We start from the raw sequence: 25,446 nt of genomic DNA, 5'->3' as shown, positions 1-25,446 counted from the left end.
TTGATGGCTTAGCTGAGTTGAACGTCTTGAAGTTGCAAGGGGCATTATTGTTGTTGAGAGCTTGGTTGCATTGAGCAACGATGTTCGGGATTGTAGCAGTCATTTGCTGCATAATGACAGCTGCCAGATCTTCAATAGGTATTTGATTCTCGCGTCACGGAGGCATTCTAAAAGGGAAATAAGAGAGAGAAACAAGTGAAATGGCATTGGGTAAGAATAGGAAATTACCGACCAAAAGCATGGGTGATGGTCATTTGTTTGATCCACAAAGCAAACAAACGACACACAAAGGCTGAATCAAAGTAAATAGGTCCCCATAATGTATCGCGAAGACATGCTCGCCTATAAGTGGACACTCACCCCAAGAGTTCCCAGGTATGAGTGACTGGTCCGATACTGCGGATTTGTACGAACACTCTAGCCTTAGACAGAAAACTCAGGGTACAGGCACCCACTCTTCCAGTTTGCACGTGTTCACATTATTTAGACCCAAACTTTGACGAGTTTGAAAACTCAAAAGACACTAAGCCAAATATGAGTCAAACTGGAAGGGTTCAAAACCATAACTAGCTCAGAAAAATAAAAACAATGCTTCTAGCAATATTTTGGTGTTCCGGGTATTGTCTGGTTGTTTGTTTAGATACCGGTTCGTTAAAGTGTCTAGTTATTCCGTTTAGTGTCCTTTATGTAACCTTTTGTGACACTTTTAATTCTCGATACTTAGGAAAGCATACAGGACCATTTTGCCATATTTTTGCATGTTACTAGCATGTTAAAATGCTGATTTTTAATGATTAATGCGGAATTCTGCACTTAGAGTGGGTTTTAGGCACTTTCCGGCACCTAAACTGTAGGACCGGTTTTGACGCCGTTCGATTGCATAACGAACGTTCGACGTGCGGAATCCGTGAACGTGCGTGACCGAACACACAATAACGTACTAGAACCGTGATTTTATTGCAAGATATGACATGTACGATACAAAAATCACGTGTGTAGAAACTTTCTCTCTCTAGACTTGAATCACCAAAAACACAAATAGAGCCAAAGTCTTCAAAAAGTCTTACAACTTATGACATAACTCTCCTATTTATATGACATTGGAATTAATGAGATTTCTCATTAATTACCAAAATGACACCTTGCTAATTTTATCTACTTGTGACATTATGAGCTTGATTTCTTCCGGCTTTTCACTACGACTCGAATTGACGAAGGCGATAGACAATAAATGCATCAACAAACTCTCCCTTGGATATTGCCACAGTCAATTCGTAGTTAAACTCAGTTAAACTCGTAGTGGCTTGTCTTTCTTTAACTAAGACTCGAACGAGGATATAGTCGACAGACAACTGCACCAACAGACTCCCCCTTGAATGTTGACGGAATCTTTAGTGAGAGTCTTCAAACATGACACTCTTCAATCTCGATCGGCCTTCTTCAGGACCTCTTCCTGGAATCATGTACCCGGATCCTTCTCTCTCTTGAATCTTCTTAAAGATTTCACATCTTCAGCACATACTCTTGCTTGAACAGAATCCCGGTGGATCTGTTTTTCAGCTTCAGCTTCCCTTTCGGTAGTCTCTTCAGGCTCCCCTTTTCGTCAAGCTTCCGTGCTTTTGGGATCGACGCCTGGCTTTTCGTAGCAACAGATTTAGAGACCTACACATCTCAAACACTCTATTAAAACAAACAATATTGTGATTCAACTAAATGAATCAGCTAAACGTTTGAGACTTTTCACGTTTAAAACTTTTCAAAATTTTAAACATTCCAAATTCTGATTCAACTTAATGAATCATTTTAAACATTTCAAACCATTTAACCAATCCAACTGTTCATCTTGTTTAGCCTTTGAGATTTTGAATATCAGCTTTTCACCATCAGTTGTCGAAAATCTTTTTGGATTTTTCAAAATAAGAAACATAAATGCAAAGACAGAAATTAAATGCAGAAGTGAAATATGTACAAACATATTTTTGTGAGTTTGTGCAAGAGGATCATATCAGTTTTTGAGACAAATCACTAACACTGTTAAGCTTTGAACATAGTAAGCTCTAAACAATTTACCTAGATTGTCAGTTATATCTTTACACAAAGTTTAACTGATTCGAGATACGAGATTAATGTTTTAGATACTTAAACTTATTCGAGTGTCCCATCACTTGAATATACTCCCGTATCCAGAATCAAATATTCAATCTTACAAACTTAATTGAGTGTCCCATTTCAGAATATACTCCCGTATCCAGATCTCAATATTCAGAATTACAGGTAAGTATACTAAGATGATATCTGTAAAGGGTTAGATTTGAAATCATGAGAGCTCAGGTCAGAACTACCGTTCAGCAGAGAGATCATGATTTGTGTCCCCTTTAGAGGATCTTTTTACAACAACAAGAATGATCAATTTTATTGTCTCATTTTGCTGAGGGCTTATGCTGTGTTTCAAGCATTTGCAGCAAGTATTATCCGAGGACTAGGTCAGAACTTCCATTCAGCAGAAGTCCCGGGATAATACCCCAGATATCACTGAGTATAAACAAACCTAGTATTTCAGAAAGAGAAACCTTTCAAACGAACTTTCGGGGGTTACCCATATATCCGTGAAATGTTACCCACAAAATAAGAAAGTTTGACATCTTATAGAATCTTTCAAACGAGATTTCGGGGGTTACCCATATATCCAAGAGATGTTCCCCACGAGATAAGCAAGTTTGACGTTTTATATTTATATCTCAAAAACAATCTACTGAATGTGTAAAAATTTACTAACAAATCCACAATAAAATTGTTTATCACATTTAACATTCCATATCTTTAGCGTGCTATGATAGTCCACTGATGTACTATCATTTCCTCTTTTATGCAACAAAAACTCAATTTTGAATTTTCAATGTTTTTGACTTTTTCAAATTTTCTAATTTTTTAAAATTTTTCTCCCCCTAAAATCAAAATATGTTTCAATTTTGATTTTCTGAGAAAATTTGAAACAAACTGTACAAACTTGACAACTTGATGAGAATCACTTCAATTCTCTATCCACTTGGCGTAAACAATCAGAACTCCCCCTGACAACAAACTATTTTCCCATTATGATTTCAAAACACTTAAGTTTGTTTTAATCAAAATGGTTTTTTCGAAAAATTAGTTTTGTGTGTCATTTCATAAACTCGGGGTTTCATCACATTGTTCTTCTTTTAACCACTTGTAGGAAAGAGGAATCAAGTACAACTTAATGTCCTTGATTAGTCTTTTGAAAGTCGAAATATCACCGAAGTGAATTTCTCAAGAAAGATGCCGATTCCTACTCCCCAATTACCAACCTGGGAGTTCCGGCAAGTCAGGTTTTTCTATTTGAATAGTTTCACCCAAGCCTGACTGTCCTTGGGTGATTTTGAATTCTTGTTCTACAATGGTGGAAAATTTGCATCATCCATTGTTAAACCCGAATTCTCAGATTTTACCTCAACAAATGGCTCCTCTGGCTTTGACGAACCAGAATCATTGCCTGCACATGGCTTGTCTGACTTTAACCTATCAGATTCATCGCCTGAAGGTGGCTTGTCTGACTTTGATGAGCCAGATTCATCGCCGATATATGGCTCCTTTGTTTACGAAGAAACAGATTCATTGCCACCAACTTTTACCTTCTTCTTTTCCTCTTTCGTCCTCAGATTTGTATCTGATGAATTCGTCTTGCTTGACTTTGCAGTCGAGGGAGTTGATTCATCAGAACTCTTATTCGATCTGTCCGGTGAACCCGAGGACAAAATCTTCTCCAGATATTCTCTGGCCTTCTTCCTCTTCTTTCGCAGTTTGTCTTTTTGCCCTTGAGAAAGCTTCACTTTCTTTTCTTGAACTTTAGGTTCTTGAACCTTCTGTTCATTGGGCTTGACATTGACTTTGACTGACTTCTTTGCCACTTTCTGAGAACTAACCCTCAATCTTTCACTTGATTTCCTTGGGCAATCTCTGGCAATGTGGCCTCTGATTTGATAATTATAGCATCTTCTCGACTCAAACCTCCAATTCTGGCAGTTAACAGCAATGTGTCCTTGATAGCCGCATCTGTAACACACTCTGTTATCGTACCAATCACCATTTTTAGTCCAAATGCTCAGGTCAAAGCACTGTTTGGCTTGGTGATACTCTTTCCTCCTCTTGATTGCTGGATTTGACTTTTGAGCACTGTGGTCTGACCTGCACCACTTATTGCCAACAGTTTTTGAGTTTTCATTTTTCAATTTTTGTGATTTTTGACTGCGATTGGATGATTGATCTGATGAGCTTTTATTTTCATTTTTAAAATCTTTCAAATTTTTAGCTTTTTGTTTCTGTTCTACCATCTTCTTAACAGGTTTTTGCTATGAGCATTCACCTATTTCAGTAGATTACAAAACAGTATTTTGAAAATTTTCTTTTAATTTCAAAAACAATTTTTGTTTTTCTATTTTTTCTTTTTCATCATCAGATTTCTCATCACAATCTTCAACTTTGACATTGTCAAAGTTTGTGACATCGTCACTTATTGGAACAGAATTGATCGGTTTTGGACATGGAATGTTCACATACTTTGAAGAAGTCACAAAACCTTTCAATTTTGTTTCAAGCTCACTGATTTTCTTTCGAGCTTGCTCACTTTCCTTTTCAAGTTGAATAATCTTTTCAAGATGAGAATTGATCATTTTTTGCTTTTCGATGTTGTTTTTACTAAACACATCTCTCCCATCTTCAAGAATTTTTATTTGACTTTGAAATTCCTTCTCCACTTTTAATTTCTCATTTTTAAAATTTTTCATTTTATCTTCAAAAACTTTCGCATTTTCTTTCAATTTTTTGTTTTCAAGCTTTATCCAGAAATCTTCATCTTTTAAAGAATTCTGTTTGCTTTCAAAATCCTTTTCTTTCTCTTTCAAACTCTTGTTTTCTAATGTCAAACTGTTCAAATTACTTAACAGTTTGTCATTTTCTGATTTCAACCTCTCACAATTTGTCTTCAACACAAGAATTTGTTTCTCATCAGCTTTCTTTTCTTTTTTCAAAACAGAAATTTCTTCCGTTTGTTCCTCTCCCACTTTAACACTCTTGCTTTTCTTTAATATTGATTTTACACTTTGATTTTTCTTCTTCTCAGCATTTCTCTCCATCTGTTCTTCAAGTCTCTCAATGAATTGACAAATTGTCAATCTAGAGTATTCTCCAGTCCTTTTTAAGTCCAAAAGATATGTACCCCATTCTTGTTGAGGTATGGAATTGGCTAATCTTTCAACCCATTCATTTGGAATTTTCTGAATACCCTTCTCAGACATTGAGCGAACAAGATGGCTATACCTCTCAATGATACTCTTTGTATTTACAAGATGGCTATACCTCTCAATGATACTCTTTGTATTTTCTCCTGGACAACATGAAAACGAGTCAAACTCTTTCTTTAATACCTTTATTCTATTTAGTGTTTCACTACTCATATTAAAGAAATTTATATCCATGATTCTGGAATGAAAAGATTCACAAAAACGGATTTTCAAATAATTCTGAAATTCGCACAATCTAAAATCCGTTCAATCTCTTTTTCAAAACAAATGAATCAGATGAATATCTAATAAACTGTTGACAACAGATCGAGTGAAGATTCGCTTGTGAGTGTATCCAATGCTCAACAAATCACCTTGAATCACCTGCAAACAAACAAACACACAATCTGTCAGTTTTAAACGAACTGAATGCGTAAAAGTGAGTGTGTAAAATCAATCTAAGACTCGTTGTCGAAGATTCATCGAGTCAATCCAAAGTTGTTCGGGTGTAATCGTTGTATATGAATGATCCGGAAAATGGACAAATGTGACACGTTCTTTGAATGGGCTTAGAATGACTTGAGCCTAACAGATCTTCAAAACTGATGAGCTAAACTGATGAGCTATCCAATTTTGACTTGTTTTTCCCTTTTGTTTACACTGATTGGGCCGTGATTGGACCAACACAGTGATTGGACCAAAATTGTACTTCAATGTAATTGGACCACTTGAATCACTACACTTAATTTTCACTCAAATCTTATTGAGCCAAACAATTACTTAGTGGGCGACAACACTTTGCAATTACCACTTTTCAAAAACTGAATATCTTGGTCACATGCAAATTCAATTAATGGGTGGCAACAACATTTATGATATGTAATGTGATTGGGTTGAATAAACAGTTAACAACTAATTGTGATTGGGCCTCTTGTTTTATATGAATCGGTGATCACATACAACAAATCTTTTGCAAAAGCCGACAAATTGACCGCCCAAAACACATGATGGTGAACTTCAATTTCAATGAACTGACAACTTTATTAAACTTCAATATATCACATGCAACCCTTCACAGCCTTTAATCATATAACACTTTTTGATTGGACCGATTTGTGACTTCACGTGAAAAAGAAATCAACCAGCCGACAATATTTTAACACCTCAAACCTGATTGGACCTTTTATTTAGTGTCCAACAACACTTGTTTAATTCAAACGATGATTGGGTCGCTTACGATTAGTGGGTCAGTGACTGTTATATTGTTTCAAATCCACATGAAGACGATGACTAATAAGCGAACCTTATCGTGTCAAATAAGAGGACCAACAAATGACTAAGAGCGGACCACAAAACTGACTTAAGAGCGGACCACTACGGTCACAATAAGCGAACCTGATTGCTATCATATAAGCGGACCAGAATTGTCGCAAAAGCGGATCTAAGATTAATGACACAATAAGCGGAACTAATGAGCGAATCTCTTCTAAATGTTCTAAAGAATGAACCACAATGAGCGAACCTGATTGCTACCGAATGAGCGAACCTATGTTGTTCGAAAAAGCGAACCTACCTGAATTTTTTACGCAAAAACGAACCGAAAAACTTCGATTTCTCCTAAACGGCTAGGAGTTTTGATCTAAAACTTGGTAGGGTTGTAAATCAAAAATTTTCGCACAACATGTCAAAGATTCAGCTGAATTGGACTGTAAAATCACGTTCAATTTGACGAATTTTGGTGAAAAACGTGAAAATGTGAAAAAGATGAAGAAATGATGAAATTCGGATCTGATAATGCTGAAATCTGGTACGAATCAATTCGTTTGATCGTGCAATCGAGCTCCTCGCTCTTATACCACTTGTAGGACCGGTTTTGACGCCGTACGATTGCGTAACGAACGTTCGACGTGCGGAATCCGTGAATGTGCGTGACCGAACACACAATAACCTACTAGAACCGTGATTTTATTGCAAGATATGACAAGTACGATACAAAAATCACGTGTGTAGAGACTTTATCTCTCTAGACTTTCTCTCTCTAGACTTGAATCACCAAAAACACAAATAGAGCCAAAGTCTTCAAAAAGTCTTACAACTTATGACATAACTCTCCTATTTATATGACATTGGAATTAATGAGATTTCTCATTAATTGCCAAAATGACACCTTGCTAATTTTATCTACTTGTGACATTATGAGCTTGATTTCTTCCGGCTTTTCACTACGACTCGAATTGACGAAGGCGATAGACAATAAATGCATCAACAAACTCCCCCTTGGATATTGCCGCAGTCAATTCGTAGTTAAACTCAGTTAAACTCGTAGTGGCTTGTCTTTCTTTAACTAAGACTCGAACGAGGATGTAGTCGACAGACAACTGCACCAACATAAACTATCACCTAGTGACGCAGTTTTATGGTCCTTACTTCCCTACACTCCATACTAGTGTAGTACCTTGTCTCTGGCTCATAATGGGCCGCAAAACATTGTCTGTCTATGTACTAGCACTATCAGTATATTTCTGAGTTATCCGCTAACTATGCTAACCGTGATTTATGCATCAAGTATGTCACTAAATTTTGTATGTAATAAATGGTGTGACTGTAACACCCCCAAAATACCACCGGTGGAAACCCCGCGAGGCGTGTTACACATCAGAGTCTGAGCCACCAATCATATTGAACCAATAGTAAATACTTAAATAAAACATGTCATTAATCGTCAAGATTATATGTCAAACACAATATTAATTTCCAAGAGTTATGTAGCGGAAGCATATGATAAGTCGTTTAGTAATCATTTCAAAATGAACTTAAAACCAATGTATCAATTATAAATAATCCAGTAGCTTCGATCCATGACCACTCCAGCACGCCCAGATAGCAAGTCCATGTTCCAAAGTTAACGACCTACAAGCATGCAAACAAGTGTGTCAGACTACGCTGGTGAGTTCAAGGTTTTGTTAACGTGTTGAGTTACCAGATGTATGTTAATGCGATTCAATGTTGCGTTACAATGTTGCTCATGTTAGATACCCTAGGGAGTGTGCCCATGTGTATCCGGGGAGTGGTTACCCCTTGTTCGCTATGTTGCCATCGTTAGATACCCTAGGGAGTGTGCCCATATGTATCCGAGGAGTGTGCCTCTAACAACCATAGCCCTATCCAGATAACTAGTTCACGCCCGTCCTTACGGCCCGGTGTGAGGTTTCCCACCTAATAGCGCTATCAACTAATTACCCCCATTGCCCTCCAGGCAATAACCAAAACCGATTAAGTTGTTTACCCAATGTTTCCCTTCCAAATGTTTACCAGTTGTCCCAAACCACCGGGACGCATGCTTGAGAAAATGCAATGAACTCACCTGGGATTGCTCGGCAGGTTATACCAAAGTTACTTGAATTAAAAGTGATCAAACACGTCCTAACAGGATTACCGTACAAGTCAGGTTGGGTTCAAGTAGAGCACGTATGTTTACACATAGACTAGCAAGTCATAAGCACGTAAAGTTCATGGCAACACGTTTGGTACGTTAACAGTCAAGAGCATATCATATTCATACTTGAACGATTTAAATAACCAAGCCCAAAAGATAGTAGGCCCAACATGTTGTGCGATCCATTGTAAACACGGCCCAAACAGATAAGCAGTCCAAAAACATAACAGTCATAAGTCCAATTATTTGGCCCAATTGATTGGGCCCGTGACTGTGAATCCAAATCAGTGTGTGCGGACAAACGGGCCCTGAGTCGCAACCAGCGATCACGAGTCGCAACCGGGGTTTCGAGTCGCAACCGCTGATCTCGGCTCGTCATGGTCTGGTTTCGAGTCGCAACAGGACTCGCAACCAAGGATTCGGTTCGTGCTGCTGTGTGTGAGGTTCCGAGTCGCAACTGGACTCGCAACACCGGTTTCGAGTTATCATGCTTGGATCGAGATTACTCGGTTTCGACTCGCAACCGTGATGAGTCTATCAATTGAAACTGATTTCCATAATTCCTGCCATTAGAATCGTGGTTTCTAAACTTGCATATCATCAATCAACAATTAACAGTTTCACAATCCTGCTTCTAATCGATCAAACTAGCATAATCTAAGCAATTCATAGGAACCCTAATATGAATATCAAGAACATTCAAACTACCCGATTTACACGAACAACAACAACAATCAAACATCATATCCGATTAGGTTAGAATACTATCAAATGACTACAATCTAAAACATATATCATGGCAGTCGATTAACACAAGTAAATAGCCGATTACTAGATCATGCCTTCAAGAATCATATAAACATTATATAGTTCATATTTACATTAAACCAATTACCCTAATCGTTTTAGTTTAAGCAGGAGATCATGTGATCATCAATAAGCAAAACAATACAAGCACTAACCGGTTGAATTGAGACAAAGGAAAAGTGAGCCGAAGATGGTGGTTGTTCGCCGTCGGGTTCTAAGCAAGCCGAGAGAGAGAAAGGAAGTCTAGGGTTCTTGTGTGTTGTGTGTTTTTGTGACAAACTAACCATGAAATCAAAACCCTATACTTGGTTTTGTGTTTGCGAGTGGGGAGTGGGCCGAGCCCAACTCGGCTGCCCAATGGTATCCGATTTCAAGGAATGGCCCGAATGGGCCTTGTGTGACCGGTTAAGCCTTGTGCGATCAAGTGTGGGTGTGCGGTTTGAGTGATATAAACACATAATGCAAAGCATTCACGTAACATGTGACACATATACACATAATAACGTAACATTCACATAAAATTCACTTTCATAAAAGTCACATATCGTTCACATACGTTACATAAATCACAAAAATAGGTTCTAGATACGAGTTGTCACAGTATCCCCAACTAACAGGAAATTTCGTCCCGAAATTTGGTACGCACTTACTAACGAAAGCTATATTGTTTACTAGTTTTCCTGGGGTGTCACATCATCCCCCACTTGAATGGGAATTTCGTCCCGAAATTCACCAGTTGCATCAACAGTGGGTTCGCTAGGTTTTGACTGGTCATTGGGGAACAGATGTGGATACTTAAGTTTCATCTGGTCCTCGCGTTCCCACGTGAACTCTGGACCACGTCTTGAGTTCCAACGAACTCTCACAATCGGTATACGGCTGTGTTTACGAACTTTAGCCTCTCGATCCATAATTTCAATTGGTTCTTCGACAAACTGCAATTTGTCGTCTATCTTCAGCTCTTGAAATGGTACTACTAGTGTTTCATCGACCAAACACTTCTTTAGCTGCGATACGTGAAATACATCATGGACATTACCTAACTCAGCAGGTAATTCCAACCTGTAGGCCACTTTTCCAATTCGTTCCAGAATTTTGAACGGTCCCACATAACGAGGGTTTAGTTTGCCGCGTTTACCAAAACGCACCACACCCTTCCAGGGTGAAACTTTTAACATAACGCGATCATTAACTTCAAATTCCAGCGGTTTACTACGCTTGTCAGCGTAGCTTTTCTGACGGCCGCGAGCTGCGGCCATACGGTTTCGGATCTGCACGATGCTTTCTGATGCTTCAAGAACAAACTCAGGGCCTGTGATCTGACTATCACCCACCTCATGCCAACAGAGAGGTGAACGACATTTCCGTCCGTACAGTGCTTCGAACGGAGCTGCCTTAATACTTGTATGGTAGCTGTTGTTGTAGGAGAATTCTATCAACGGTAGGTGCTTCTCCCATCCTTTTCCAAAGTCGAGTACGCATGCCCGAAGCATATCTTCGAGTGTTTGGATGGTGCGCTCGCTTTGACCATCCGTCTGTGGGTGATAAGCGGTGCTCATGTCGAGTTGGGAACCAAACGATTTATGCATTGACTGCCATAACTCTGAAGTGAAACGCGGATCACGGTCTGAAATGATAGAAGTTGGCACTCCATGCCTAGAAACCACTTCCTTAAGATACACTGCTGCCAGCTGAGAAAACTTATCCGTTTCCTTGATTGCTAGGAAGTGTGCTGATTTCGTGAGGCGATCAACAATCACCCAAATGGTATCGTTCCCAGCCTTGGTTCGAGGTAGCCCTGTCACGAAATCCATGGCGATCTGTTCCCACTTCCATGTGGGTATCTCTGGTTGCTGCAGTAGACCTGAGGGCTTTTGATGTTCCGCCTTAACTTTAGCACAAGTCAAACATTTGCTGACGTAGGTTGCTATATGAGCCTTCATGCTGGGCCACCAGTAGGTAGTTTTCAGGTCGTGGTACATCTTATCTGATCTAGGATGTACAGAGTAGCGTGACTTATGTGCCTCTTCCATTACAAGTTCCCGTAAGTTGCCAAAGAATGGGACCCAAATGCGTCCAGTTACGTAATAAGCACCGTCTCCCTTCCGTTCTAGTCGTTGCCTCGAGCCGCGTAAAGCTTCAGCTCGAACATTCTCTGGTTTCAACGCTTCTAACTGAGCGTCTCGTATCTGGGAGGGGAGGTTGGACTGAATCGTGAGTTGCAATGCTCGCACCTTCCTAGGTGCATTATCCTTTCTGCTGAGGGCGTCAGCTACAACGTTCGCCTTGCCCGGATGGTACTTGATGGCACATTCGTAATCGTTCAATAATTCCACCCATCGTCGTTGTCGCATATTCAATTCTTTCTGGTCGAAGATGTGCTGGAGACTCCTATGGTCGGTGTAGATGGTGCATTTGGTACCATACAGATAGTGCCTCCAAATCTTCAACGCAAACACCACCGCTCCTAGCTCCAAGTCGTGTGTCGTGTAGTTCTTCTCATGTACCTTCAGCTGACGAGAAGCATAAGCTATTACCTTCTCGCGTTGCATCAACACGCAACCGAGACCCTGAATTGACGCGTCACAATATACCACAAAATCTTCGGTGCCCTCTGGTAAAGACAAGATCGGTGCACTGCAAAGTTTCTGCTTCAGAACTTGGAAGGCCTCTTCCTGCTTCGTTCCCCAAGAGTACGTTGTGTTCTTCTGTGTCAGCGAGGTGAGAGGTTGCGCGATTTTCGAGAAGTCTTTAATAAACCTTCGATAATACCCTGCGAGACCGAGAAATTGTCGCACCTCAGACGGAGTCTTTGGTGCCGCCCAATTCTTAACTGCATCCACCTTCGCAGGATCCACGTGTATCCCTTTCTCGTTAACAACATGCCCAAGGAAGTGCACTTCTCGAATCCAAAAGTCGCACTTAGAAAATTTCGCATACAACTGCTCCCTTCTCAAGAGTTCCAAGATGAGACGTAGGTGACGCTCGTGATCTTCCTTGTTCTTGGAAAAGACTAAGATGTCGTCAATAAACACTATAACAAACTCGTCGAGATATGGCTTGCATACGCGGTTCATGAGATCCATGAAAACCGCTGGTGCATTGGTCAATCCAAACGGCATGACCAAAAACTCATAGTGTCCGTAGCGCGTTCGAAAGGCTGTCTTGGGAACATCCTCTTCCCTAACCCTTACCTGGTGATAACCCGACCTTAAGTCGATCTTTGAATAGAAACTTGACCCTTGCAACTGGTCGAACAAGTCGTCGATGCGTGGTAACGGATAGCGGTTCTTAATGGTCACCTTGTTGAGCTCCCGATAGTCGATACACATACGGAATGACCCGTCTTTCTTCTTTACGAACAAAACTGGGGCTCCCCAAGGCGACGAACTGGGTCGAATGAAACCCCTATCCAACAACTCCTGCAATTGATTGGACAGTTCCTGTAACTCTCCAGGTGCTAACCGGTAAGGAGCTCGAGCAATCGGAGCCGCTCCCGGTGCAAGATCAATCTGAAATTCTACTTGACGGTGAGGAGGTAACCCTGGTAGCTCCTCTGGGAATACATCAGCGAATTCTCGCACCACTGGTAGATCCTCGATCTTACTCTCTTCACACTGAGCGTTGGTAACTAACGCTAACAGTGCAGGATACCCCTTTTGTAGATATTGCTGTGCGCGCATGGCCGTGATAATCCCAACCATCGTCCCACTACGATGTCCTTGAACTAACAGTGGCTCTTCATCAGGGAGAGGAATACGCACAATCTTTTCCTTACACAGAATTTCTGCTTGGTGCTTAGACAACCAATCCATGCCTACCACTATGTCAAAACTACCGAGCGTAACGGGAAGGAGGTCAATGTCAAACATCTGACCCACGAGATCTAGTTTGCATCCAAAAAGGGCATTTGAGGCTTCTATCGTCTTACCATCCGCTAGTTCTACTACTTGTTTAACCTCTAAAGGTGTTGGGGTTATCCCTAATCGTTGACTAAACTCTAGGGACACGTAACTCCAATCGGCACCCGAATCAAATAATACAGAAGCAATACGATTGTTAACAGGAAACGTACCAGTTACAACGTTGCCGTCATTCCTGGCATCCCCTACTCCAAGCTGAAACACTCTGCCCCGAGCACCATTACCCCCGTTGTTGCCGTTGTTGTTGTTGTTGTTTCCAGTATTGTTGTTATTCGGGCGGTTGTTGTCGTTAGCGTTCTGGTTTAACTGAGGGCAATCCCGCTTAAAGTGACCCTCATCACCGCACTGATAGCACCCCTTCCTGAAACCCTGGTTTTGCTGGGGTGGTTGTCCCTGTTGTCTCTGGTTGTGCTGGTTCTGTTGCTGCTGGTGTTTGGGCTGTGGGGCCCTACAATCCCTGGCCTCATGGCCCGCCTTACCACACCTGTCACACTTCCGAGTACACGACCCGAAATGATGATAGCCACACTTGTTACATCGTGGCTTCTTCCCTGCATACGAACCCTGGCTGTGGCCACTTCCCTGGCCTTGATTGACAGAGGATGATTGACTGATGTTGCGGTTGCTGTTGTCTGGCCTTTTCTGAGTCTGGCCAGCACTGGATGCCTTGTCATAATCGCTCCACTTTCGCTTGTTATCATTAGCGGACGCAGTGGCAGTGGGTGTAGCAGCTTTAGTGGCCGAGATACGCGGAGGTAACGAATCGCTTTCCACCTCTTGATCCACTATCTTGTGAGTCAGACGAACGATCTGTGTCAAATCATTGAGATGGGCTGCAGTGACCAAGCTCTTCACACGCGGAGGCAACCCTTTGATGAATAACTCAATTCTCCGGGACATAGGCCGGGACAAGTTTGGGCACATGTCGGCCAGTTCATACGATCGCTTCACATACGTTTCGACTTCAGATCCGACCATCTTCAAGTCGTAGTATTCGTTTTCCAGTTTCTGGACCTCGTCCCGAGGACAGTACTCCTCCCTGATCAGTTCTTTAAAGTCTTCCCAAGTTGTGGCATTCGCTGCCTCGATGCCCAACAACTGCACTTGGGCGTTCCACCATGTTAGGGCACCATCAGCCAAGGTACCCGCAGCATATTTCACCCTGTCCCCAGCGGGACAGTTACAGATAGCAAACACAGACTCTGCTTTTTCGAACCATCTTAGGAGTCCCACAGCCCCTTCAGTCCCGGTGAAGGTCTGTGGCTTACAGTCCATAAACATTTTGAATGTGCACGCAGGCTGGTTAGGTTGTGGTTGTGCTTGCTGACCTAAATAACGGGAGGAAACACATTATGGGAATGAAAAGACGTGTACGTGGTATAAGAGTAAAGAGTACTTGGTACATTCCGTACCAGCTTGATAGGCTGCTAAAGCCTCAGCCACGCGGGTATTGATTAGGTCATTCAACTCAGCCTGAGTCATGTTGATGTTGCCACGTCCGTGTCCTCGTCCACTCATGTTTCTATAGTTGGGAATAAACCGATTTAGAAATCGAAGCGAGACAGGAGTCAAGTACCATACTGATATTCACGTACTACTAAGTTCACACATAGTAAGGCAGAACCCTTCTCACGCTCGATAAGCCTCACTGGGACTTGCATGCACCCCACGTTATTATTAAGTGTGCACCCATAATAATAAGGCAATTTGCATGCTTATCTCAGTGCCTCTTAGCTTGCGCTCGAAGTTTCCCCCGTTCAAACAACATAACAGATGGTATTACAAGTCTATGGTTTGCATAAGTCGAAGAGTAGTGTCACACTATCAAGTCACTATGGTGTTTTAATGTTTCAGTTCTTATACGTTGTGAGTGTGTGACTGCTAAGCAAGTAACGTATAAAGTGAGAGAAAGACGAACCTTGCAATCTGGAGCTGAGTGTCATGATCGATTTTCGAAGTTGTCCGGTTATAGTCTGGTTTTACAAAACGTTTTAAAACCTAGTTCACTATAACCAGTGGCTCTGATACCAAACTGTAACACCCCCAAAATACCACCGGTGGAAACCCCGCGAGGCGTGTTACACATCAGAGTCTGAGCCACCAATCACATTGAACCAATAGTAAATACTTAAATAAAACATGTCATTAATCGTCAAGATTATATGTCAAACACAATATTAATTTCCAAGAGTTATGTAGCGGAAGCATATGATAAGTCGTTTAGTAATCATTTCAAAATGAACTTAAAACCAATGTATCAATTATAAATAATCCAGTAGCTTCGATCCATGACCACTCCAGCACGCCCATATAGCAAGTCCATGTTCCAAAGTTAACGACCTACAAGCATGCAAACAAGTGTGTCAGACTACGCTGGTGAGTTCAAGGTTTTGTTAACGTGTTGAGTTACCAGATGTATGTTAATGCGATTCAATGTTGCGTTACAATGTTGCTCATGTTAGATACCCTAGGGAGTGTGCCCATGTGTATCCGGGGAGTGGTTACCCCTTGTTCGCTATGTTGCCATCATTAGATACCCTAGGGAGTGTGCCCATATGTATCCGAGGAGTGTGCCTCTAACAACCATAGCCCTATCCAGATAACTAGTTCACGCCCGTCCTTACGGCCCGGTGTGAGGTTTCCCACCTAATAGCGCTATCAACTAATTACCCCCATTGCCCTCCAGGCAATAACCAAAACCGATTAAGTTGTTTACCCAATGTTTCCCTTCCAAATGTTTACCAGTTGTCCCAAACCACCGGGACGCATGCTTGAGAAAATGCAATGAACTCACCTGGGATTGCTCGGCAGGTTATACCAAAGTTACTTGAATTAAAAGTGATCAAACACGTCCTAACAGGATTACCGTACAAGTCAGGTTGGGTTCAAGTAGAGCACGTATGTTTACACATAGACTAGCAAGTCATAAGCACGTAAAGTTCATGGCAACACGTTTGGTACGTTAACAGTCAAGAGCATATCATATTCATACTTGAACGATTTAAATAACCAAGCCCAAAAGATAGTAGGCCCAACATGTTGTGCGATCCATTGTAAACCCGGCCAAAACAGATAAGCAGTCCTAAAACATAACAGTCATAAGTCCAATTATTTGGCCCAATTGATTGGGCCCGTGACTGTGAATCCAAATCAGTGTGTGCGGACAAACGGGCCCTGAGTCGCAACCAGCGATCACGAGTCGCAACCGGGGTTTCGAGTCGCAACCGCTGATCTCGGCTCGTCATGGTCTGGTTTCGAGTCGCAACAGGACTCGCAACCAAGGTTTCGGTTCGTGCTGCTGTGTGTGAGGTTCCGAGTCGCAACTGGACTCGCAACACCGGTTTCGAGTTATCATGCTTGGATCGAGATTACTCGGTTTCGACTCGCAACCGTGATGAGTCTATCAATTGAAACTGATTTCCATAATTCCTGCCATTAGAATCGTGGTTTCCAAACTTGCATATCATTAATCAACAATTAACAGTTCCACAATCCTGCTTCAAATCGATCAAACTAGCATAATCTAAGCAATTCATAGGAACCCTAATATGAATATCAAGAACATTCAAACTACCCGATTTACACGAACAACAACAACAATCAAACATCATATCCGATTAGGTTAGAATACTATCAAATGACTACAATCTAAAACATATATCATGGCAGTCGATTAACACAAGTAAATAGCCGATTACTAGATCATGCCTTTAAGAATCATATAAACATTATATAGTTCATATTTACATTAAACCAATTACCCTAATCGTTCTAGTTTAAGCAGGAGATCATGTGATCATCAATAAGCAAAACAATACAAGCACTAACCGGTTGAATTGAGACAAAGGAAAAGTGAGCCGAAGATGGTGGTTGTTCGCCGTCGGGTTCTAAGCAAGCCGAGAGAGAGAAAGGAAGTCTAGGGTTCTTGTGTGTTGTGTGTTTTTGTGACAAACTAACCATGAAATCAAAACCCTATACTTGGTTTTGTGTTTGCGAGTGGGGAGTGGGCCGAGCCCAACTCGGCTGCCCAATGGTATCCGATTTCAAGGAATGGCCCGAATGGGCCTTGTGTGACCGGTTAAGCCTTGTGCGATCAAGTGTGGGTGTGCGGTTTCAGTGATATAAACACATAATGCAAAGCATTCACGTAACATGTGACACATATACACATAATAACGTAACATTCACATAAAATTCACTTTCATAAAAGTCACATATCGTTCACATACGTTACATAAATCACAAAAATAGGTTCTAGATACGAGTTGTCACAGTGACAGTATGAAATGTGTTAGTGCATTATGTGTCTATCGCCTCTGTCAATCTAGTCCGTAGCAGAAACCGAAGAATGCAAGACTTTATGACGTTACTAGTTAAAAAGGCAAGGTGGCAATTTTGTAAATAATGAGATTTCTCATTATATCCCTTGGCCTATAAATAGATCATTTAGGTTTAGAGTTTAAGACTTTTGCTCATTTGGGAATTAGAGAGCTAATCTTAGAGGGAGAAAGTCTAGAGAGAGAAAGTTCTCTCACGTGATTCCCGGCTCTTCGTACACATCATCTTATTCAATAGAATCACGGTTATTGTATGTTCTTGTGTGTTCGGTCACGCACGTTCACGAATTGCGCACGTCGAACGTGTCGTTACGCAATCGTTTGGTGTCAAAACCGATCCAACAAGTGGTATCAGAGCTCAGGACGAGGAGTTCATACCATAGCAGCTTGATTTTACCAGATTTTCTCAATTATACTCTCTTCTTCTCATACTTTTCTGATTTAAACTAGTTCCAACGGTTGAAATGAACTGAATTTCGAGTATATCGTGTGAAACATAGTATTATCAAAGCCTAGAAAGATTCAGGTTAAAATACAGATTAAAAATGGTAAAAAATACCTAATAACCTGATTTCGCTCAAAAAGTTCTTCGCTAAAAAGTTAATTCCGCTCGAAATTTTGTTTGAGATTTCGCTCGAAACTTACTTCCTGATTTCGCTCCAAATCAAAATTTTTCTGATTTCGCTCCAAATCAAAATTTTTCTGATTTCGCTCCAAATCAAAATTTTTCTGATTCCGCTCGAAACTTACTTCCTGATTTCGCTCCAAATCAAAACTTTTCTGATTTCGCTCCAAGCTTATTACCTGATTTCGCTCGAAATCAGTTTATTCTTGATTTCGCTCGAACATAAATCTGATTTCGCTCGAAAACACTCTGATTTCGCTCAAAATTACTGTTTTTCAAAACTTTGAAAATTTTCTAAGTGTTTGCTGATTTTTTCAGGTACGTTCAAGATGGATGATATTTTCATGAACCGGTTTAGCGATATGTATGCTTTTGCTGGAAATTCCGGAGACGATACTTCTTCGAGCAACACAAATGAAAACACGTCAAATACAAAGAAAAAGTTATCGGATGCCTTGGAGGTTGAAAGCGCGTTTGGAACCTATAACAAACCCCCGAAAATGATGGCTATCGAGGAATATAGTCGGTGGGCAAAGAAGTTCGAAGATTGGTTGAGAGCTTTTGCCTTTCCTAGCTGGAAAAGTCTGAAAAATGGATACGATGATGGAGGCAAACGCGGGGAAAACATAACTTCACCCGAGGAGATAGAATCGTTTGTTGCTGAGCAGAAATGTGTTACGTTGCTGTTTCAATCTGTTCGAGAAGATATAATATCTTTGATCGAGTACAACTGTTCTAAAGATCTCTGGGATAAGTTGAAAAACAAATGTTTAGGAAGTACAGAAATTATGAAAAACAAAAAGAAACTTCTTAGGAAAGAATTTGATTTGTTTGGGTGTTTAAAGAATGAATCAGTTTGTAAAATGATTGAGAGGTTTGGGCACCTGAAACTGGAACTGGCAAGAAATGGAATTTCTTATTCTCAAGAAGAGCTAGTCGACAAGCTGTTTGATTCATTACCGGATGAAATGGATTGGTAGTATTATGCGTTGATGTTAAAGAATACGATCAAGCCAGCGGAGCTTACGATGGATCTGTTGATTGAAAGACTTGAAAGTCATGAGCTGGAGCTAAAGAAGACACACAAAGTCAATCACTCATCGTACTAGCAGAATTTGGATTTGTATTATCCAAAGAGCATGATGCCAAAGAATACATCTCCCAAGACTGCGTTTTCTGCTGAGAATGTCCCCACAACAAGAAAAGAAAGTCAAAGCAGTGAATATCATAGTGGATATCATAGTGGATCTTCATCAAATTCAAACCAGTCTGATGCAAAGAATCTATTTCAATGCAACATCGTTGTAGACTTAAAAAATGGTCAGAATTTCAGCGAGGATATCATAGTGGATCTTCATCAAATTCAAACCAGTCTGATGCAAAGAATCTATTTCTTAGCATCTTTGTTAAAATCTTATGAAAGTCTTGTAGCAGGGAAGATTGGCAACACTAAACTGACGAAAGAAGATTATGACCAAATAGATCCTGAAGAAATGGAATTAATCGACAAAAGGTGGTGCATGGCCAGTGCAGTTCGTCGAGCACAACGTTTTATGGAGATCACGGGGAGGAAGTCAATTGGTGGACCATCTACCAAGCTGGGGTTTGACAAGTCCAAGGTGACGTGCTTCAAGTGCAAGCAGAAAGGTCACTTAAAACGTGAATGTCGAAATGCGTATGCCGATGAGTCTGAGAATCCGTTCAGAGAAGATTACTACAAGAAGGCGATTTATCATCAGAATAAATATGAGCCGCCAAGAATGAAGCAGATTGAAGATAACAAAGAGAAATCTAGAGCTCTTGCGGTGATTCATTATGATGAAGGGTATGACTGGAGTGAGTTGTTACCAGAGGAAGATGCAGTTGGATACATTTTCATGGCAAAATCTGAACCTATTCCTTGGAAAGACAACAGAACTGAAGAACAGAAGTATAATTACAGAAAGCTGTTGGCCACAAACAAATTGATCAGGTTATCTGGTATCTTTTCTGAGGGAAAAAGAGTAAAGAGATGGGATCTAGACAGAGAATGTTATCTTGATCCTTATGGAAACATTGCTATTGATCATAACACTCTTGATGTGGAAACCATAATCAAAGAATATAAAGAAGAAGATGATTATTGGCAGAAGAAATGATGGGGAAGCGGAGAAGAGGAGGAGAAAGAGAAGAAGGAGAAAGAAGAAAAAAGAAGTCAAAGAAGGTTGATACTGGGATCATTGACACGACACAGGAGTTGAATGCTGAAAATCTTGGAAAAATGGTTGACAAGGTGCTGGCAGCTAAGGCGCTTGAGGTAGATTCTAAATCCGTCTCTGAGTCTAAAAGCCAGGCCAGTTCAAACGCATCAACAATTGAGTCAGGTAAGAAAGTCAATGGTGATGTTTTTTGCAAAAATTGCATCAAGGAATGCAAAGTTTGTAGCACAGTCACTTATCTCAACGGTAAGAAGGTTGAGGATTTGACTGCGAGAGTCAGAAACGTTGAGGATCAAATCCTTGATCGTGATAAGATGGTTAAAGCTTCAACTGAACGGTTAAAAGAATTAACTAACAAAATTGAAAATGATAAAATTGACCATGAAAAGGTTAGGCAAGAAAATGAAAGGTTAGTTCTTGAAAATCGTCAGATTACTGAAAAATTTGAGAAGCTTAAAAGCACAATGAAAGATAATGATGACAGAAATGGTAAAACATATAAAGAAAATGTACAAATAAAAACAGTGCTTCAGTTAAAAGAGGAATCAATCAACCAACAACTAGATGAAATCGCAAAATTAAAGCTTAAAGTTCAAGAAGCAGAAACTGAAAATGAGCGAATCCAGTTGAAGCTTAAGAGTTACAACTCTGCAAGCTTTGTTTTGCAACATATTGTTCCCAAACCCATCAGGAAAAACAAAGCAGGCGAAGATGTTTACTCTGATGGAACCGGGGTGGGTTTTCATCAAGTTCCACCACCAATTCTTGAAAATTATTCGAAAAAGCAATCTGGGTTGGTTGAAATTGAAGAAGAGAATGAAGTGAAACTTCCAGATACAATTGATGTTACTTTTACATCTTCCGATGATGTTAGTGTCCAAACTGATGTTGTAAAAAGTATTGTTAAAAAGGTTCTAAAAACGGATAGTGACACTACTGAGGAAGATGGATGTTTCTTGGACAAATACATTCCGAAACAAAAGTTCAAGAACAACTTAAATGATGAACCTACTCTTGTCATGTACAAGATGTCGGGATCTGATAAGTTGTTTTCGGATTCTGAGTTTCCCATTGAGAATGTTAATGTGAAAAAGTTAACAAATGTTTTCAAATTGGTGGAAGTTGAGTTGTCAGAAGTGAACAGTTTGAGTCAAATAAAGAGACAAATGAATTTTGAGAAAGATAAAGCTTACTACAAGAAACCTGTTGTTCCACCGCATTTTTATAACAACAACTGAAACAATTGGTCGGGTGGTTATCAGGGTGGTAAGTCTTATCAGAAAAGAAATGGTAAAAACAAAAAGTTTGTTGAAAAGAAAGTGTTTGTGAACAGTTCGAGTTCATTATCTGATGAAGAGAAAAAGATTTTTTTCGAAATCGAATGAAGAATTCTTTGAGAAGAAAGCTTCACAACCTCAGTCTGAAGGCACAAATCGGGTAGCTGACACCCGAACATGCCTCAGATGCAATCATGTTGGGCATATTGCACGAAAGTGTACCAACGTGAAGCCTAAGACTGAAGTTGTAAAGATTTAAAGAAGAAAGTTGATGTAAAGGGAAAAGCTCCATTGGTTGTTGAGAAAAGGAGTTTGAAAAATGACAACATCAGAGCCAAAACTGAACCTGTAAAGAATGTGGTAACTAAAAATGACAAATTTTATAAATGGGTCGCGTCAACTCAACAAACATGGAAGCCAAAAGTTGCTGAAAAGAAAGCAAGTGGTTCAAAACCAAAGGTTCTTGAGACTGAAAAACAATCATCTTCCACCACACCGGTGAAGATGAATGTTCCTTTGGATTATTATGTGACACTTGAAAAGGAAATGCAAAAATTTGAAAAGAAAAATGTTCAAAAGAAAGACCAACCATCTGGTCAACCACAAAAAGATGAATGTTTCCTATATAAAAAGGTTGAGGTTGGGTCTGAAGAAAGTCTTAAAATGAACGACAAAAATTTTCCGCCACTTTACACCACAAAATCTCACATTCCAATTGAGTTACCTGAGTTAAAACAGGCTTGGGTAGCTTCCAAATCTAAATAAATGTGTGTGTGTTTGCCGGAGCTTCCTTGACCGCGAAGCATGAATCGGCATCTTTATTGAAATGTTTTAAATGATGTTGTGATATGTGCAGGATCTTCCGAGATTAGTTTCACGCTGGATAATGGACAGTGGAGCATCTCGTCATATGACAGGGAAGACTGCATTGTTGTATGATGTGAGGAATATCAATGGAGGGTATGTTGGTTTTGCGGGTAATCAAGATGGTAGGATTATTGGTGAAGGAACGTTATCCAATGGGATTATGACGTTTGAAAGAGTTAACTACATTGCGGAGCTAGAGAACAATCTGCTGAGTATCTCGCAGATCTGTGACAGGATGTATACCACTCACTTCACTGATAAAGAATGTTTAATCTTGAAGCCAGGATTTGTTATCCCTGAGGAATGGATTATCATGAGGGCACCAAGAGTTAATGATCTGTACGTGTTGGACATGAGCGTAGCTACTACAACCACGGGTCAGGCTCATTGTTTTGTGTCCCGAGCAACTGAGAAAGAATCGAGATCGTGGCATAGGAAAATGGGTCACATTCACCTACGGAAGATGAATCACCTGGTGCATAATGATTTAGTGTTGGGTGTTCATGTGAAAGGTTTTCATCTGGAAGGGGAGTGCATTAGTTGTGTTAAAAGCAAGCAGAAGAAAAGGTCACACCCTACAAAGCAAGTCAATTCAGTTTCAAGACCTCTGGAGAGACTTCACATGGATTTGTTTGGTCCTGTGAATGTCAAAAGTATTACAGAAGACTATTCTTGTTTGGTCGTTACTGATGATTATTCCTGATTTTCGTGGGTTTCTTTCTTGAAATCGAAAGACGAAACGTTTGACAGTTTGATGGCGTTGTTCAAGAAGATTGAGAATCTGTACCAAAGGCGTATCAAAAGAATTCGAAGTGATAATGGTACTGAATTCAAGAACAGCACGATGGAAGAACTTTGTGATGAAAGAGGTATATTGCATGAGTTTAGTGCTCCGTACACTCCGCAGCAGAATGGAGTCGCAGAACGCAAAAATCGGACACTAATCGAGACGGCTAGAACAATTCTCGCAGATTCAAAGTTACCGACAAATTTTTGGGCTGAAGCTGTTTCCGCCGCATGCTATACGCTCAACAGAGTTCTCACTGTCAAGAAATTCAACAAAACATGCTTTGAGTTGATCAATAACCGCAAACCTAATTTGAAGTATCTAGAACCGTTCGGGTCACCCTGTACCGTTATATAGCCTCATGGAAAGTTTGGTCCGAAGTGCATTGAGGGTATATTTGTTGGTTATGCAAGTCCTATGCAACGTGTCTTCGTTCCAAGTGAGAAGCGGATTATTGAAGCTGCAAATGTTGAATGTCAAGGTTATACAATGCCGCCGCAGAATCCAGGAGATTCATGGCGTTACAATTATGACAAATTGTGGGATTCGTTTGACATGATGGAAGAACAAGAAGAAGAAGAAGATTTCTTTGACGAGTTGGATATTTTGCGTGAGTACGAGTCACAGCAAAGGTTCCCAGCTGAGTATTCTAGAAGACCACGGGAAACTTCGAATGATGATGAAGCATGTCCTAGCAATGCTGGTGAACACGATGATGTCCAACAGAATGAAGTTGCTCAAGATAATCAGACGGTTCAGAATGATAATCCAGAATCTGAGACTGTGCCGATATTTGATCACAGTGATTCAGATTCTGAGGGGGAGCAGATTCAGGATTCAAGTCAAACAAACCAAATTAGTGAACAAGGTGTAGATCAAAATGTTACTAATCTGGAAGGCGATGTGGATATTCCAAGCGAAGTAATGCCACGGACTCTTTCATACCATCCAGAGGAGTTGATCATTGGAGAGTTGCAATCGGGCGTTCGCACGAGACGTCAAATTGACCAAGGGCTTACATGTTTTTACTCTACAGTAGCACCTCTACAAACTGAATTTTAATTGAGTTGTTTTATTTCGCTGATCGAACCAAGAACTTACAAAGAGGCGCTTACTGAAGACACTTGGGTCATTGTAATGGAAGAAGAGTTAAGTCAGTTTGAAAAGTTAGGAGTGTGGAAGCTAGTGGATTTGCCGGATGGTCACAGGAAAATCAATACAAAATGGGTATTTAAGTGTAAGAGAGATGATCGAGGAGTTGTTGTACGAAACAAGGCACGACTCGTTGTCTAGGGCTTTAGTCAACAGGAGGGGATTGATTTTACAGAAGTCTATGCTCCTGTGGCACGACTAGAAGCAATCAGAATTTTCCTGGCATTTGCATCTTAGAAGAACTTCAAAGTATATCAGCTAGATGTAAAATTGGCGTTTCTTTATGGGAAGGTTAAAGAGGAGGTTTATGTCGGACATCCACCGGGCTTCACCGATCCAATCCACAAAAACAAGGTCTACTTATTGGACAAAGCGCTGTATGGTTTACACCAGGCCCCGAGAGCCTGGTACGAGACTTTGTCTCAACACCTACTAGCCAACAGTTTCATTCGTGGAAAAGTGGATGCCACTCTGTTCACTAAAGAGGTCGACGGACATCTTCTAATCGTACAGATTTATGTGGATGATATTATCTTTGGGTCAACGAATGAGAATTTATGCAAAGATTTCGAATCAAGATGAAGCAAAAATTCGAAATGTCATCAATGGGGGAGATGAAATTCTTTTTGGGACTACAAGTTGAACAACTACCTGAAGGAATTTTCATTCACCAGACGAAGTACGTTCGTGATATTCTAGAAAAATTTGGGATGTCAAGTTCTACTCCAGCTGCGACCCCT

Source organism: Helianthus annuus, chromosome 14 (genome assembly GCF_002127325.2).
Source record: "Helianthus annuus cultivar XRQ/B chromosome 14, HanXRQr2.0-SUNRISE, whole genome shotgun sequence".
Classification (NCBI taxonomy): Eukaryota; Viridiplantae; Streptophyta; class Magnoliopsida; order Asterales; family Asteraceae; genus Helianthus; species Helianthus annuus.
The sequence above is the reverse complement of the archived record's forward strand: the minus strand, read 5'-3'. Positions refer to the sequence as shown.